This window comes from Protopterus annectens, chromosome 2.part0 (assembly GCF_019279795.1).
Source record: "Protopterus annectens isolate FY-2018-M chromosome 2.part0, PAN1.0, whole genome shotgun sequence".
NCBI classification, from domain to species: Eukaryota; Metazoa; Chordata; order Ceratodontiformes; family Protopteridae; genus Protopterus; species Protopterus annectens.
Window position 1 is genome coordinate 597,276,078 of NC_056728.1, and position 18,497 is coordinate 597,294,574.

Consider the following 18,497-nt stretch of genomic DNA (forward strand, 5'->3'; position numbering starts at 1 on the left):
TGGTTAGGCCCTCTCCTTCTGTTTCCAAGGCTTCTCCTAGAGGCAGGCCAGGTTTAGCTTCAGTTGGTGTCACCCCTAGTTCTTCTGGAACTGTGCCCAAGAAGCATATGCTTAAAATGGCAGAAGATTTGATTACTCTGATTAGGGGTTCTTTGCCCCCTCCTGATAAGAGACCTAGGGTAGAGCCTGAGCTAGGGAGTTTTGAGCAGGCTTCGGATGTTTCAGAGTCTTCGGCTGAAGACTTGCAGGAGTACTCTCCTTATTCTGATTCTGATGTGGATGATTCTACTCCTTCTGCTTCTCCTCCTGAGGATTTTTCTTTTTCAGAAACTCTTCATTCCATGAGGGAGCATTTTAAGTGGGAAGGTCAGGACTTCTCTGATTCCAGGAAAAGGCTTAGGGAATTTTTGTTTTTACCCCAACATAGGCCTTTAGCTATACCTCCTGTTTTAGATGTAGTGGAAGATGTTTTTACAGAGGCTTCTCTTAATCCTGATTCTTTGCCTCCTGCTCCTGTTAAACCGGATAGGTATTACAGGGTGCCTGAAGTTCATAAGTATCTTTTTAAGAGTCTGAGGGCGGACCCAGAGACTGTTAGCCAGGGGCCTAAGGGTGTTAAGGCTTCTGTTGTCAAGAATCCGGTTCCTGCAGATAAAGAAGCCAGGGCCTTGGATAGATGGGGAAAGAAAGTTTATACTTCTTCCACTCCAGCTATGAGGGCTTTGAATTGCCAGTTTCACATGTTAAAATACCAAAATTATCTCCTTTCACAGTTGAAGTCTAAGGTTGATGCTCTGGCGGAAGGTATTGATTGTAAAGAGTTACAAGATTTAGTACATGTTTCTGAACAGGTGGGTAAGCATTCTTTGCAATGTGGTTTTGATGCTGTACAGGCCTCGTCTAGGGTGGCTGCCACTGGGTCAGTTCTTCGCAGGCACGCCTGGCTGAGGGATCAAAATTTATCTGACCATGTTAAAACAAGGATTTTAGATGCTCCTTTACAATCTGATGTGTTGTTTGGTTCTCCTGTTGAGGCAGTTTTAAAGAAAATGGAAGACAAGGCTAAGTCTATGCAGACTGTTAAAGATTTTTTGCAGGTTCAGCCTCCAAAGTTTAGTAGGAATTGGCCTGCTAAAGGGTGGACGTATCCTTCTTATGATTCCCAGTCTAGGGGTAGATCTAGACGTGGTAGGGGCAGAGCTCAGGGCTCTTTCAGGCCTAGAACAGGGAGCTCTCCTGCACAGTCTTCAGGTGAGGGTAGGGGTCAGTCCTTTCGTAAACAGACCCAATGACCTACCTTTTCAGCTGCCAGAGCCTTCTCGTCTGGCAGCACCTTTGGGAGGAAGGTTGGCACTTTTCAAAGAAAATTGGAGTTTAATTACCCAAGACAGATGGGTATTGGATATCATACACCAGGGTTACAGGTTTTATTTCCATACCTTGCCTCCTTTCAGAGGCATGCCAGACGTTCCTCCTCAACAAAGAATAGAGGCTCACAAGCAAATTTCTCTGTTACTTCAACTAGGGGCCATACAGCCGGTCCCTATGCCAGAAGTGGGCCTAGGATTTTATTCTCGCCTGTTCCTAGTACCAAAGAAGGGGAACACGTGGAGACCAATTTTGGATTTATCTATCCTCAACACTTATCTGGACATTCCCAAGTTCAAAATGTTGACGTTACAACAGCTTTTACCTCTGCTGGGCAAAGATCATTGGATGGTAACTTTGGATCTCAAGGAGGCTTACCTTCATGTTCCTATCAGACTAAGTTGCAGGAAGTATCTGCGTTTTCGAGCTGGGACTTCTCACTATCAGTTCTCTGCATTGCCCTTTGGCTTATCTACTGTGCCCAGAGTGTTTACGAAAGTTCTGGCTCCAGTGATAGCTTTCTTCAGGCTAAAAGGAATACAGATCTATCCTTATTTGGACGACTGCCTGATTCTGGCTCAAGGAAGGGAAGAGCTTCTTCATCATTTGGAATATGTGATAGCAGTGCTAAGATGCCTGGGGTATTCTGTGAATGAAATAAAGTCCAGTCTAGTACCCTCTCAAGACATGTGCTTTCTGGGTGTAAGACTGAATACAGCATCCCAGATGGCCTTTTTAACCCCGGACAAACAAAAGAGTCTTTCCCTTTACTTCCATCAACTATCTCATCAGTCCGGGCTGACTGCAAGGACAGTCCTTCAAGCCTTAGGGTTCATGGCATCTTGTATTCTGGTGCTTCCCAATGCCAAACTGCATATGAGGAAGCTGCAATGGTATCTCAAAATGTATGGACACAGCACTGCCAGGATCTGGACACTGTCATTCAAATAATACCTTGCATTCAAAAGGAATTTTTGTGGTGGGCTCAGGAATGTCACCTAAACAAGGGACTCTCTGTGACCCGGCCAGAGGCGAGTCAGATTTTAACGACAGATGCCTCAGACAAAGCTTGGGGAGCTCATCTAAATGGAAAGTGGATACAAGACAAGTGGCCTGCCAGACTACAACATCTACATATCAACCTGAAGGAGATGTTAGCAGTCCAGTTTGCATTGATAGCTTTCAAGGATTTACTTCTTCCAGGGCAGGTGTTGATTCTAACAGACAACACAACTGTCATGTGGTACATCAACAAGCAAGGGGGAACACATTCTTATCCTCTATGCAGGCAAGCAATGATTTTGTGGGAGACTGCTCTCAGTTTACAGCTCAATCTTCAGGCAAGGTTTCTGCCAGGAGCACAGAACTCCTTAGCAGATGTGTTGAGCAGACGAATTATGGATCCCCACGAGTGGAAATTGGATCCTCATGTATTTCAGAAATTGACAGTGTCATGGGGAACTCCAGACATAGATCTGTTCGCTTCTCCACTAAACCATCAGCTGCCAAAGTTTTGCACAAAAAGGTTTCATCCCACAGCTTGGAAAGTGGATGCTCTTTCTTTCAATTGGAGCAATCTTCATGTGTATGCCTTTCCACCTCTGCCTCTCCTCCCAAAGGTACTTCTAAAGGTCAGACAGGACAAGCCAAGGATGATTTTGATAGCTCCAGATTGGCCTCGACAGCACTGGTACCCATTACCTAGAAGTCTGGTACAGAAGCCTCCATGGCCTTTGCCTTCGATTCCACACCTGTTGTCACAGGAGGACAGCCATTTGCTCAATGTCAAACTTCACTCTCTTCACCTAACAGCCTGGCATATTCTGTTTTGAACCATAGAGGGTCTCAACTTCCTTAACAAGTTTTGAATGTGATTTTGGAAGCTAGACGGCCTAGTACAAGGAAAGTGTACGCAGATAAATGGAAGAGATTTTTATTTTGGAGTGCAGCAAAGGATTTTGATGTTTCTGAGCCTAATTTAAGTGTGGCTCTTCAATATCTTACTGAGTTACTGGACAAAGGTTTGTCCTTCTCTTCTATTAAGGTTCATGCTGCAGCAATTTCAGCTCACTATGAATGTGACCCTCCATTGTTTTCTCATCCTTTGTTCAAGCAATTTCTTAGAGGGGCAAAGAATATAAGACCCCCACGAAGAGCTCCTACTCCTGCTTGGGATCTCAATTTTGTGTTGGAGAAACTCACTCTACAACCTTTTGAGCCTGCAGCTACTTCTGAGTTGAAATATTTATCATGGAAGACTGCCTTTTTGTTGGCCATTACCTCTGCAAGAAGGGTTTCTGAATTACAGGCCCTTATGGCGGTTGAGCCTTTCTTGATTTTTCATAAGGATAGGGTATCTTTGCGTACTAATCCTTCCTTTATGCCTAAGGTGGTTTCTAGTGTGGCTTTAAACCAAACTATTCATTTGCCTACTTTTTATGCAAATTTCCAAAATAAAGGGGAAAAGATTTTGCACACTTTAGATGTACACAGGCAGTTGCGATATTATTTGGACAGAACTAAAGGGTTCAGGCAGTCTCAGCAGTTGTTTGTTTCTTTTGCTTTGAGTTCTCAGGGCAAGCCTGTGTCAAAACAAACTATTTCTAAGTGGATTGGGTTTTGCATTGCTTTCTGTTATTCCCATCATGGCAAGGAGATTCCAGCTGGGATTAGGCCTCATTCCACTAGGGCTACTGCCACTTCGACAGCCTTTTTGAGGGGTGTGGCAACCAAGGATATTTTGGAGGCAGCTACTTGGAGTTCAGTGCATACTTTCTCTAGGCATTATCACCTGCCACTTTACTCTAAATCCAGGGCTGGTTTTGCCACTGCTGTTTTGCAGGGCATTTTGGCAGCTCCTGCTTCCTTGTAGTTTGGCCATCCTCCCTTACCTCTGCTTTGGGATTCTACCCAAGTGTAAGGACTGCAGCAATGTGAGATGAAGAACATAGTACAGTTTTGTACCTACCATAAATGTAGATGTTCGAAGATCCACATTGCTGCAGTCCAACTTACCCTCCCTCCTTCCCCTCTGTAGTTAGAGGTGGTTGTGTGGGTTGGGTTGTAAATATTGTATATATTGTACATATAATTAGTGCAAGGGTGGTTGGTTGTTGGTTTGCTGTCTTTTGGTTTTGACCTTTATGTTTAGGGTCTTCTGACATCTGGGGCAAGAAAAGACTGAGGATATGACGTCGGTCATGCGCATTTGTACCCTGACGTCCTGATGTCAGTCAAATGCGCCTTGACCGACGTCAGCCTTATACTTTGATATTCGGGCCGACCGAGGACAGCGGACTACCCAAGTGTAAGGACTGCAGCAATGTGGATCTTCGAACATCTACATTTATGGTAGGTACAAAACTGTACTTTTAGAGCTTGTTCCAGCTACTAAGTCATCAAAGAACAACTGCCATCTATAATTTCCAGCCTAGATACCAAAATAATACCTTGGCCTCTTATGAACTGTGCAAAGACTTCCACAAAGAAGTAGTCCTCCTTCGCCCTCCAGTTAAGGATTCTACTGCATCCTGGGATTTGAATATAGTCCTAGAAGCACTAAGACAGCCTCCATTGAAACAGGTTCATCTGCAGACATGAAGTACTTATCTTGGAGAATGATGACTATTACATCAGCTTGAAGAATTTCTGAACTACATGCCTTGTCTGTTATTGCACCATATCTGATTTTTCACAAGAATAGAGTCACTTTGAGAACTAATCCATCTGTAATTTCCAATACAATAATATTAGCCAGTCTTTTAAACTTTTTGTTGTTTCCAAATCATTCCAGTAATGGAGAGTATCTGTTATACACACTAGACATCCACAATTTACTTAAACTGAACAAAAACTTTCAGGAAGGACAACTAGTTGTTTGGCTCCTTTGCTCTTAACAGGTTGGGCTCTAGAGGGTCTAAACAAACACTGTCCAGATGACTGTCAGATTGCATCTTATTTGTTTACTTGACCAAACCACTAATTTCTGAGCCTAAGACCCACTCCACAAGATTAATGGCAACTTCTACAGCCTTTTTCATGAATTCTTCCCTGCTTGACATTTGTGTAGCAGCTATTTGGTCTACTCTACACACCTTTTCTAAGCATTATAAGTTGGATATCACTTAAGAGTATCTCGTCATGATTCCACCTGAGAACTCTTGCAGCTTGGGATTCTCCCCAGTTGTCAGAACAGATGGACTGATGAAATAAGATATGGAAGTTATGTACTGGATCCTTTTCATCCAAGTCCCTCTGATACAACATCCTTCCATCAATATCCCCATCGAAATTGTCACATTGTATGCTGCTGTTGGAATATTATGACTGTTTCTGGCACAAGCAGTTACTAGGCACCATACTAGATCTGAAAGGTAGGGCTCATATGACGATTATGGAAAGGTTTGAAGAGCTGGAAGTACTATAGCATTAGCTAATGCTGGATCGGCTCTGAGGAGCAGCTTAGTACCCAACTGTAATGTCTGATGGACTTGGACAAAAAGGATCCAGTATTATGGTAAGTACATAACTTCTGTTATCCCTGGTGTCTAGTGGTGGCACACAGATCTAATATCTTCTGTGGGAGGTGGGAGGGTGCAAGGTTTGAATCCTTTTTAGTGCCTTTAAGGCACATTGTTTGGAGTATCTTTGGTGTCTAGTAGTCCTCTGACCCACATTGTCTATTTTTGTAAGTGCCTTTAAAATACAAAGTTAGAGTAGCCCCTAGTGGCTAGTGTCCCCCCTCCCCAAGTATCTGCTAAGTGTTATTAAGGCACAATACTAAGTGTAATCCCACGTGTCTAGTTTTCCCCTCAACCATGTCTTTAAGTGCTGTTGAAGTACACAAGGATGAACCAGCACGTAGAGGATTGCTTCGAGATGCTTTTATTAAAGTCAGATGTAAACCAAAGTTAATGGCTAATAAGCTAATACAAAATAGCAGACCAGTTTCGGCTTTAAGCAGCCTTTTTCAATGCTCAAAAAAAATTAATAAAGTTTTTGTCTGAAACATCTTCACCATTTCCTGTTCTTATATATTGGAGCCCTTAAAGAGACATACACCACACACCACCACAATAGCCAATCCAAGAGAAAATTAAAAAATGAAAAATGTACATATATAGAAATTAAAAAGAAATAAATAGAAATAATTGCTGATAACATCCCATGCCCTGATATCAAACCTGTGTATCAAAATATACATGATAAAAAATGTACATAATGAGAAATGTACATGATAAACATTATACATAAGTAAATATATACACAATTTAACCTATGTATACCTGAGTGAGTATCAATCTCATAATTCAAAAAATCTCATAAATCAAAAAACAGAATCAACTATGTATAGTTATCTGTAATCTTATTCTGTTTCATTTAGCCCTGGCCTGAACAGTCCCCCTAATTTGATGATCCACATGTTCTCCATATGATTTAATTTAGTATACCATCCTGCTTTGAAGTTCTTGTGCAATACTATCTTATCAATAATAACAAATTTAAATGCAGCAGATGGGTGATTGATGGTATGTTTGAACAGTGCATTGGATAAACGTTTGTTCCTGATAGCACTCATGTGCTCACTTATTCTAAATCTGACAGGCCTGGATGTTTGGCCTATATAAAAAGCTGAACAAGTGCACGTTGCTAAATAAATAACCCAATCTGAACTGCAATTTCCGAAAACCCTAGAAGTGTTTTTACTTGAGAATTCAGTTGTTTTAGAGACATTTTGGCAAGCAGTACAATGGCCACATGGGAAACAACCAACTAAAATATCACCAAATAAAGTGGTTTGTAGTGGAATAGTAAGAATGTACCTTTTGTAATGAGTGAGGTAAGAATTTATGCTGCGTCCTCTACGATTTGAGAACGAACATTGTTCAGGTAGGATAGTATTGAAAAAGTCATGTGACTTCAAAATGTCCCAGTGTTGATTGATAATGTCTCTGAACCTATCAGTGTTGGTACCATAAGTAGTTACTAACCTCAAAGGTTGACCAGAAGATGCCCTCTCTTTTGATCTATATTCCAATAGGCCTGTTCGTGTCAAACCTTTGGTTTCATCCATAGTAAGAGAAAGATTGTGTTTGTTATATCCACGATTGATGAATCTTTCTGACAAGGCAAGGCTGCAAGTGGAATATTCTTGTTCCGAAGAACAAATACGTCTGATACGCATGAACTGAGATTTTGGGATATTTCGGATGATGTGGCGTGGATGGGAACTTTTGGCATGTAACAATGTATTGTATTCCGGAAATTTCCGATGGACAGAAGTGGCCAAGGTGTTGTCTGAAAGCCTGGTGATACCCACATCTAGAAAGACAATCTTATCATGCTCGATGTTAGCAGTGAATTTGATGCCAAAAGAATTGTTATTCAAGTAAGACACAAATTCGGCCAACTGGTCCCTGTCTCCACGCCACACCATCCAACAGTCATCTAAATACCTACGCCAGATATCTAAATTTTGAATGTATATATTCTGTTGAACATCATATATAAATGCTTGTTCATAATATCCCATAAAAAGATCTGCGTATATCGGTGCAAATGATGCCCCCATAGCAGTGCCCTTGATTTGCCAGTATGCTTGTCCTTTGAAATAGAAAATATTTTTGCGTAAAACAATTTCAGTCAGTTTGATCAGAAAATTATTAAAACCTGTAGAATACAGATCAGATTTATATAACCAATATGAAACTGCAAGAATGCCCACATCATGAGGAATGCTGGTATATAGAGAAGCAACATCCAATGTGCAAAGCCACCAATTGGGCTCCAGTTGAGAATCATTAATAATGTTTAAAAATTCCGTGGTATCTTGTATACGAGATCTAACATGTTTTAATAATGGTTTTAGGTGGTGTGTAAGAAAAGCTGACAGTGGCTCGGTTAAGGAGCCTCTGCCAGACACAATAGGTCTGCCCGGAGGATGGAGAGGGTCCTTATGTATTTTGGGTGGCAAATATAAATGTTGTGGGATTGGTTCATCCACCTTCAGTTGTGTAGCTACCTGATTAGTTATAATTTCTTGTTCCACTACCAAATCCAAAAAAGAATCAATTTCCACCTTAAAATTTGGGGTAGGATCTATCATCATTTCCATGTAATAGCTAGTGTCTGATAATTGTCGTAAAGCTTCTTCCGTATATCTAATATAATCCATGACTACAATGGCACCGCCTTTGTCAGCCATGGTAATAACAATGTTGTGGTTATCCTTGAGTTCAGAGAGAGCCATTCTTTCAGCTGAATTAAGATTATTAGATTTGGGCTCATACAAAATAGAAGAGTGTAAATCTTTCATTACACAATCTCTAAATATCTGTTTTTTGATTTATGAGATTTTTTGAATTATTATTATATTTTAGTTGGTTGTTTCCCATGTGGCCATTGTACTGCTTGCCAACATGTCTCTAAAACAACTGAATTCTCAAGTAAAAACACTTCTAGGGTTTTCAACATTAGGGTTTTCGGAAATTGCAGTTCAGATTGGGCGATTTATTTAGCAACGTGCACTTGTTCAGCTTTTTATATAGGCCAAACATCCAGGCCTGTCAGATTTAGAATAAGTGAGCACATGAGTGCTATCAGGAACAAACGTTTATCCAATGCACTGTTCAAACATACCATCAATCACCCATCTGCTGCATTTAAATTTGTTATTATTGATAAGATAGTATTGCACAGGAACTTCAAAGCAGGATGGCATACTAAATTAAATCATATGGAGAACATGTGGATCATCAAATTAGGGGGACTGTTCAGGCCAGGGCTAAATGAAACAGAATAAGACTATAGATAACTATACATAGTTGATTCTGTTTTTTGATTTATGAGACTTTTTGAATTATGAGATTGATACTCACTCAGGTATACATAGGTTAAATTGTGTATATATTTACTTATGTATAATGTTTATCATGTACATTTCTCATTATGTACATTTTTTATCATGTATATTTTGATACACAGGTTTGATATCAGGGCATGGGATGTTATCAGCAATTATTTCTATTTATTTCTTTTTAATTTCTATATATGTACATTTTTCATTTTTTAATTTTCTCTTGGGTTGGCTATTGTGGTGGCGTGTGGTGTATGTCTCTTTAAGGGCTCCAATATATAAGAACAGGAAATGGTGAAGATGTTTCAGACAAAAACTTTATTAATTTTTTTTGAGCATTGAAAAAGGCAGCTTAAAGCCGAAACCGGTCTGCTATTTTGTATTGGCTTATTAGCCATTAACTTTGGTTTACATCTGATTTTAATAAAAGTATCTCGAAGCAATCCTCTATGTGCTGGTTCATCCTTGTGTACTTTGATGATGGTTTCTGTGACCGTGCACGTTGTCTTTCATGCGTGAACTCTTGGTTCTACATTTGGTTCTTTTCATCACGCTGGGGATGCCTGGATTGCGGGTTATTTTGCCATTGTGCTGTTTCTACATTTTTTTATGATACCAGTCTTCCCAGACTTGTTCTTATATATTTTTCTGGCAGCATGGTAAATGGGTCCTAACATTGGGATTATTTTAATCCAATATTGGCGTTCGAAGCAAGCAGTAAGAAGCCTACCATCTTTTGCAGTTTAGCCTCACGGCTTTTGTTTCATGGTCCGCCATTTTCTATGTTTCTTTTGGCTACATGAAACATTGTGGGATAGTTTATATTGACTTAGGATTCTAGTCTTATGTGTTCTAGACTTAAGGTATTGTGTTCTTATATACTATTTATGGATCACGCATCGTGTAACGCTTTGGGATAACCGCCAGTATTACTCTCTTATGGTCGGTGAACCTTGGCAGCTCTACACTGACATTTTGGTTGACATTCACTTGTTTTGGACCTAAGGTACTGTGTTCTTATACATTATTTATGGATCATGTATCTTGCAACTGTTTGGGACTACCGTGAGTGCTATTCTCTAATGGTTGGTGAACTGTGGGAGTTCTACAGGAATTTTTTGGCTAATTTTTATTCTTCAATTAATCTACAGTTATAAACTTGATGGAATCCCTGGACAGTCGATCACCTGTTGGACTGTTTTATACATTTTTTGACAAAAATTTTTTGATTTTTGCAACAGTGTACTTTCATATGGACTTTTTTTGATCATATGGCCTATATTTGTAGATACAACAAAGATAGCGTATATTTTTGACTAAGCAAAGGTCAGGAAGTGGCCATTAATATCTTGTGGGCTGCTTTGGTCAAATGTAGGCAGTGTTCTTTATTTTGTATTAATGATTATTTACACGTGTTACTCATGATTGAGATCCAATCATTCTTAGTGTATAGGTTATAACAACAGTTAGGCTGTTCGAGGTTTTGCAGATCAATAGTGTATATTATTGTGGTTCATCCTATTATGTATACATCAGATTTACATCTTGAGTCTTTGATTAGCTTTTAATCTATATACACATATATTTTCTAGCAGCTAAGGGTCCCACTCAGTTCAGCATTTGATTTACATCAGTGTTTTTCATATTTTTTCTATTTTTTAAATTCATTCAGAACACATACCTTTGGTATTATATGTTGATTCGCTATTCCCACACGGCTTGTCTGACCCTCCATAGGTATTACTTTTTAAAGGTGGATTGGTTATAATCATTGTATGCACTTATATGCATGTGGGGGTCCTCATTGATGGCTGAGCAAATTTTGCAACATTAACAACATTTTAATATATAATGAATAGAACATTGACCTTTTTTGGAATCATAATTTTCTCCTTACGGTGGCTATATGGTATTGTGGCATGGTGACTATTACATATTGACTTGTATTTGCTAACCACTAATTTCTTTGATAGATGTGGTTTAGCAACAGACATTGACATAGCAGAGACGAAGGTCGGCTATTAAGTTCAGGCTTCAAACATTCCTTTCATATAATTATTATGTTTTTTGGCTTGAACAATTGATTACTGGGAACATTGGTTTTTGCTGACAGTAGAGACGTTCAGTCGGCTACATTATGGTCCAACAGTGCAACTTTTACCATTGCCACTTATTGTAAGGCAAATAGGTCTTTATAAATATATATACAGACCAGTTTGGCATATATATAGGGTTTTCATATACTCAATTTGATTTTTTGCATTGGGTTGTGCTGCTCCATTGTGGACACCTCTTGTGTATGGTTGCATACACATTTTTGACATATACATATATTTTTGACTTATTTTTGAGTGTTTATCCACATACCTGTGTTTGGTCCAGTGGCTTAATTGTGAGATAGTGACTCATATATACCATTCGGTTTCATCTAATAGATGTTTAATCACAATCATGGATCTCTGTGGAATTTTACAAGGGCTTTCGGCCGATAAAGATAATTTAGAAGTTTTTTGGTTTAAACAACAATATGGGACAAGACTCAAACAACATTTCAGTAGATGGTCAACAAAGATGTGGAGCCATTTTTTCAAAACTTAATAGACATATGAAAAGCTTACGTTCAAATGTTTGGCATTTGAAACTGTTTAAGGCATATAAGATCAAGGATATTACACCAAGGGGACTTAGGGTCCGTTTACAACCCCTAGTTGCTAATATAGATACTGAACTATCTAGGGAATGGGCAGATGCCCAGCATCAGGCTTCCATGCACTTTGTTGATTGCCTATCTAGGTATTATGACAGGATAATACAAAGTCAATTAACAGAGATCCAAGTTTTATGTGGTGAAGCCGAAAAATTTAGTTCTGAGTGGTTTTACCCACAATATATTTCTGACCATGCCAAGGATCTATCCTCACTAGAACAACAACTTATGAAGCATAAAATCCATAAGTTCAACAGAGACCTCATGGATTATGACAAAGGTAAACCGTTTGTTGGTCAAAAGTCAGTTAGATTTACTGATAATACTAATACACACAACACCAGCAGGAAACAACCTAGATATATTTTAAGACATAAGAATGTTACATCTGATGCAACCTCCGAGGATGATACTTCATCTGCTACTGATGGTGAAGTTCCCACACGCCAGGCGTCCCCAGCTGCAAAAAGAAAACAACCACCCCCTTTAGATCCAAGAGCAGGAGGGGGGGTAGAAAGCACCACTCTAGACTTAGGGTCTCCAACCCTACAGTGCCTACTACAACAGATAGTCAAATAACCAATAATGTTTTTAACATTTCATCTTTTGATCTTTCCCCTGTGCACGTACGACTACTCAATAAAGGCCTCAATTTTGTTCCCAGTGCACCTGTCTCTGAAAATCATTTATTACAAGATGTAAATGATTTTTGTAGATTACTTAATCTTAAGCTATTTTTTGCAGATTCTGATACTACTCAAAGATCATCTGATTTTAGATTTGGCGAATCTACTTTCATTCCACCTATGAATAAACATGTCTCGATATTTAGAGTTTGTGTAATGAAAGATTTACACTCTTCTATTTTGTATGAGCCCAAATCTAATAATCTTAATTCAGATGAAAGAATGGCTCTCTCTGAACTCAAGGATAACCACGACATTGTTATTACCATGGCTGACAAAGGCGGTGCCATTGTAGTCATGGATTATATTAGATATACGGAAGAAGCTTTACGACAATTATCAGACACTAGCTATTACATGGAAATGATGATAGATCCTACCCCAAATTTTAAGGTGGAAATTGATTCTTTTTTTGGATTTGGCAGTGGAATAAGAAATTATAACTAATCAGGTAGCCACACAACTGAAGGTGGATGAACCAATCCCACAATATTTATAATTGCTACCCAAAATACATAAGGACCCTCTCCATCCTCCGGGCAGACCTATTGTGTCCGGCAGAGGCTCCTTAACTGAGCCACTGTCAGCTTTTCTTACACACCACCTAAAACCATTATTAAAACATGTTAGATCTCGTATACAAGATACCACGGAATTTTTAAACATTATTAATGATTCTCAACTGGAGCCCAATTGGTGGCTTTGCACATTGGATGTTGCTTCTCTATATACCAGCATTCCTCATGATGTGGGCATTCTTGCAGTTTCATATTGGTTATATAAATCTGATCTGTATTCTACAGGTTTTAATAATTTTCTGATCAAACTGACTGAAATTGTTTTACGCAAAAATATTTTCTATTTCAAAGGACAAGCATACTGGCAAATCAAGGGCACTGCTATGGGGGCATCATTTGCACCGATATACGCAGATCTTTTTATGGGATATTATGAACAAGCATTTATATATGATGTTCAACAGAATATATACATTCAAGATCTAGATATCTGGCGTAGGTATTTAGATGACTGTTGGATGGTGTGGCGTGGAGACAGGGACCAGTTGGCCGAATTTGTGTCTTACTTGAATAACAATTCTTTTGGCATCAGATTCACTGCTAACATCAAGCCTGATAAGATTGTCTTTCTAGATGTGGGTATCACCAGGCTTTCAGACAACACCTTGGCCACTTTTGTCCATCGGAAATTTCCGGAATACAATACATCATTACATGCCAAAAGTTCCCATCCACGCCACATCATCCGAAATATCCCAAAATCTCAGTTCATGCGTATCAGACGTATTTGTTCTTCGGAACAAGAATATTCCACTTGCAGCCTTGACTTGTCAGAAAGATTCATCAATCGTGGATATAACAAACACAATCTTTCACTTACTATGGATGAAACCAAATGTTTGACACGAACAGGCCTATTGGAATATAGATCAAAAGAGAGGGCATCTTCTGGTCAACCTTTGAGGTTAGTAACTACTTATGGTACCAACACTGATAGGTTCAGAGACATTATCAATCAACACTGGGACATTTTGAAGTCACATGACTTTTTCAATACTATCCTACCTGAACAATGTTTGTTCTCATATCGTAAAGGACACAACATAAATTCTTACCTCACTCATTACAAAAGGTACATTCCTACTATTCCACTACAAACCACTTTATTTGGTGATATTTTAGTTGGTTGTTTCTCATGTGGCCATTGTACTGCTTGCCAACATGTCTCTAAAACAACTGAATTCTCAAGTAAAAACACTTCTAGGGTTTTCAACATTAGGATTTTCGGAAATTGCAGTTCAGATTGGGTGATTTATTTAGCAACGTGCACTTGTTCAGCTTTTTATGTAGGCCAAACATCCAGGCCTGTCAGATTTAGAATAAGTGAGCACATGAGTGCTATCAGGAACAAACGTTTATCCAATGCACTGTTCAAACATACCATCAGTCACCCATCTGCTGCATTTAAATTTGTTATTATTGATAAGATAGTATTGCAGAGGAACTTCAAAGCAGAATGGCGTACTAAATTAAATCATATGGAGAACATGTGGATCATCAAATTAGGGGGACTGTTCAGGCCAGGGCTAAATGAAACAGAATAAGACTACAGATAATTATACATAGTTGATTCTGTTTTTTGATTTATGAGATTTTTTGAATTATGAGATTGATACTCACTCAGGTATACATAGGTTAAATTGTGTATATATTTACTTATGTATAATGTTTATCATGTACATTTCTCATTATGTACATTTTTTTATCATGTATATTTTGATACACAGGTTTGATATCAGGGCATGGGATGTTATCAGCAATTATTTCTATTTATTTCTTTTTAATTTCTATATATGTACATTTTTCATTTTTTAATTTTCTCTTGGGTTGGCTATTGTGGTGGTGTGTGGTGTATGTCTCTTTAAGGGCTCCAATATATAAGAACAGGAAATGGTGAAGATGTTTCAGACAAAAACTTTATTAATTTTTTTTGAGCATTGAAAAAGGCTGCTTAAAGCCAAAACCGGTCTGCTATTTTGTATTGGCTTATTAGCCATTAACTTTGGTTTACATGTGACTTTAATAAAAGCATCTCGAAGCAACCCTCTACGTGCTGGTTCATCCTTGTGTACTTTGATGATGGTTTCTGTGACCGTGCACGTTGTCTTTCGTGCGTGAACTCTTGATTCTACTTTAAGTGCTGTTGAGACACCAGATGAAAGAATTATCTCTGGTGTTTGCTGGTTCCCCCCACTGACTCACTGTTGCAGGATTTGATCATTAGTGTAGGGGAGTGTAGTTGTATGGCAACACCCTCAACTCCCACACCACACACATGGGCGCACACACACACACACACACACACACACACACACACACACACACACACACACACACACACACACACACACCCCTAACCTACCCCCTCACTAACATCCTGTTACTGTAGTCTGCCAGGCAGACATACACTCACACATGCACACACACTCCAGCACTATCTGTTTGTTAAACTCCTGGGCTCTTAGCTATATCATGATGGGTGAACATGATCTCCTGGCCAAGTTCATTAACAGTAGTAGCCATGAGCAGCCATGTTAATTTATGCACAAATGCCTTACCTCAGGCAGTTGCCTTTCTATATCACTGTTGCAGTATTCTTCACCTTCGGGATCTCTTGCCAAGGATAAACCAATGTCTGGCCAATATACTAAAGCTTTTAGATCTTGTATGTGCTGTACATCACACGTATGCTCCCTGCGCAGGACGTAGGATATAAAGGTGACGTATGGACACAGTTACCCAGAATTCCTTTCCTGCATAAATGCCATCATTAATCATAGGTCTGTACACCTTTTGCTGTCCTGATACCTACCTAGCCATCAGACAGGTGCCCCATCAGGGTCTTTTTTCTTTCTTGCTGTTGGTCTTGTTTTCTGTTAGCTACCTGGAGTTCATGTCATCCAAGAAAGGAAAATTTCAGTGTGGGATGCAGATTCCCCATAAAGATCATCACAAAGAATGTCTCTTTCGTTTGGGTGTTTCTCACAACCATACTTCTGTAGTATTTGTAAGGTCTGCCTAAGACTCTTCGAAGTTGTCTTCCTTCTACATCTATCTCAAGAGCCATCGACTTAAACAGTTGGCCCAGGGTAGCATGGTGGAATCAGTTAACCCCAAAGTTCTACCGTTAAGCAAGTAGAACACCAATAAATCTTGGCCAAATTCTTTGGCTGTCTAGCCTCTGCTGAGCATCTCTTTAGAAGTGGGTGATGAGCTCTGTAGGCCATCTAGTGTCTACTTCAGATTCCTTTGCCGAGACCCCATTGGAGGCCAGCATGGATCCTTCCTTTCACATGTCCTCTGAGGTTTTTCAAGTGTCTATTCTGGAAGTTGAGGGGGAACAGTGGTAGTTATTTCGAAGGGCCTTAGAGGAATTCCAAAGATTCTGGTCAGAGAAGAGGTTTCAGGTGTTCTCATTGAATCTCGTCAAAGGGCAGAACCTCCAGTGTTTGTTATAACTGACATCCGTGCTGAGAAAAAGTGGAAGACTAAGTATACTTCTGTATGCCCTAAGGATCCTCAGAGAGAATGGTAGGAGTTTAATCAGGGCCTGTTTAATGCCTTAATGGCCCTGAAACCTCCCCATGAAGTTTTTGTGCATTCTCTACTTTGGACTTGACTGGCTTCCAAAAGGCCTAGGGAGCCTGATTCCTTGGGTGAGGATTTGGAGTCTGATGAGTCTTTGTCTTATTCTTCTCAGATGCCTTCTCCCTTGATTTATGGCTCTGATAAAGAGAGGAAGCAATTAGCTCTGACTCACCTTTGGAGCAGCTGTCTTTTGAGGACACAGTAGCCAGAATGATGGAATACTTTAAATGGGATTCTTCTCAGCTGTTTGATATCCAGAAGAGGTATCATGAGTGTCTTCAAGTGGATATGCCTAAATCTTCTGCAGTACCTTCTGTGTTCCCTGCTTTATTCAATACCTTTTTCGCTGCCTCTAAGACTCTGGAATTTCAGACCCTGCTCCTAAGAAAACTAACAGGTTCTGTAAGGTTCCTAATGATTGTCGATTCCTGTTTGTGTCCTTCTACTGGTTCTGCTGTGGTGTCATTCTCCTCTGACAAGCCTTCTAAGCTTTTTCCCTCTAACAGACTCATGCCTTCTGATAAGGATAGTAGGGCCATGGAGAGGATTGAAAAGAAGGTCTATATTTCTGCCACCTTGGCCTTTAGTGCCATTAAATTACCATCCCACATGATCAGATATGCTCTGGCCTTGCTTGCCAGGCTTGTCAGGTTATTATTGACCTCCCTGATTCTGAAGGAAAGTCCTCTGCTGTCTCTATTTTGGGTTCTAATTCTCAGGTGGCTCGACACAGTATCAAGTGCAGCTATGATGCTACTTGTTGCTTCCTAAAGAGCTGCTACCTTTGAGTCTATCATGAGGTATTATTCTTGGCCTTGTCTGCAGTCTTTGCCTTAGGACATTAAGGCCAAGTTGCTGGCTGCTCCTTTTTATAAGTAAAATCTCTTTGGGACTGCTTCTGCCGATACGTTTAACTATGTTCAAGAAAAGCTAAAGCTTTGCATCACCTTAAACATATTTCTCTGTTCCCCATCCCTAACTTCCAGAGGAACTGTCCTACTAGGTCTGCCTTTGTTTGCAGGCAGCCTCATTCAGGCTACTAAATGCATGAAGCTTTCAGCAGGGAATATTACTTATGAAGGCTGATAGGCAAGTTCCTTCTGCTAAGTCTTTTCAGGATCCTGTAGTCCAGAAGCCTCCCTTATCTGACAAGCCTGCCTCTCTTTGACATTTTGCCCCCCAACCCTTGGCCTGGTTTCATTGCCTCTTTGTGTGTCCCTCTGTCTTCAAAATTGGCAACTCATCACCTCAGGTTCTTGGGTTCTGTCTGCCACCCTTTAGGGTTACTTCAAGGTGTGGAAGTCTCCCCTCCTTTTTCAGAGATTCCTCAACCTCCTTGAGAACAACTTCCTCATTTCTAAAAGGTTCTTCAGTCCCTGGTGGGCAAAGGAACTATTCAGCCTGTCCTTCCGTTTCAAGGAAAGGGATTCTACTCCAGAATGTTCCTGGTTCCTCAAAAGGAAGGCACTTGGAATCCTATTCTTGATCTCTCCTTGCTCAGCATCTTTCTCAAGGTCCCTTCCTTTTGGATGCTTTCTCTTCCAACCCTATTTCCTCTGTTGCTGCCCCAGGCTTTTCTGGTGTCCTTGGCTCTGAAGGATGCTTACCTTCATATTCCTATTCACCCCTTTTCCAGAAGGTTTAATGTTTTTCTGTTTCTTCCACTGATTTACAGTTCTCTGCTTTGCCCTTTGGCCTCTCAACTGCTGCAAGGG

At 39.9% G+C, this 18,497-nt stretch overlaps 1 protein-coding gene across 3 annotated transcripts in view; it reads left to right on the forward strand.

The window, feature by feature from the left end:
• The window catches only part of TBC1D2 (TBC1 domain family member 2), a 1,250,316-nt gene that overhangs the window by 848,687 nt on the left and 383,132 nt on the right, over nt 1–18,497 (forward strand). The window lies entirely within an intron of this gene.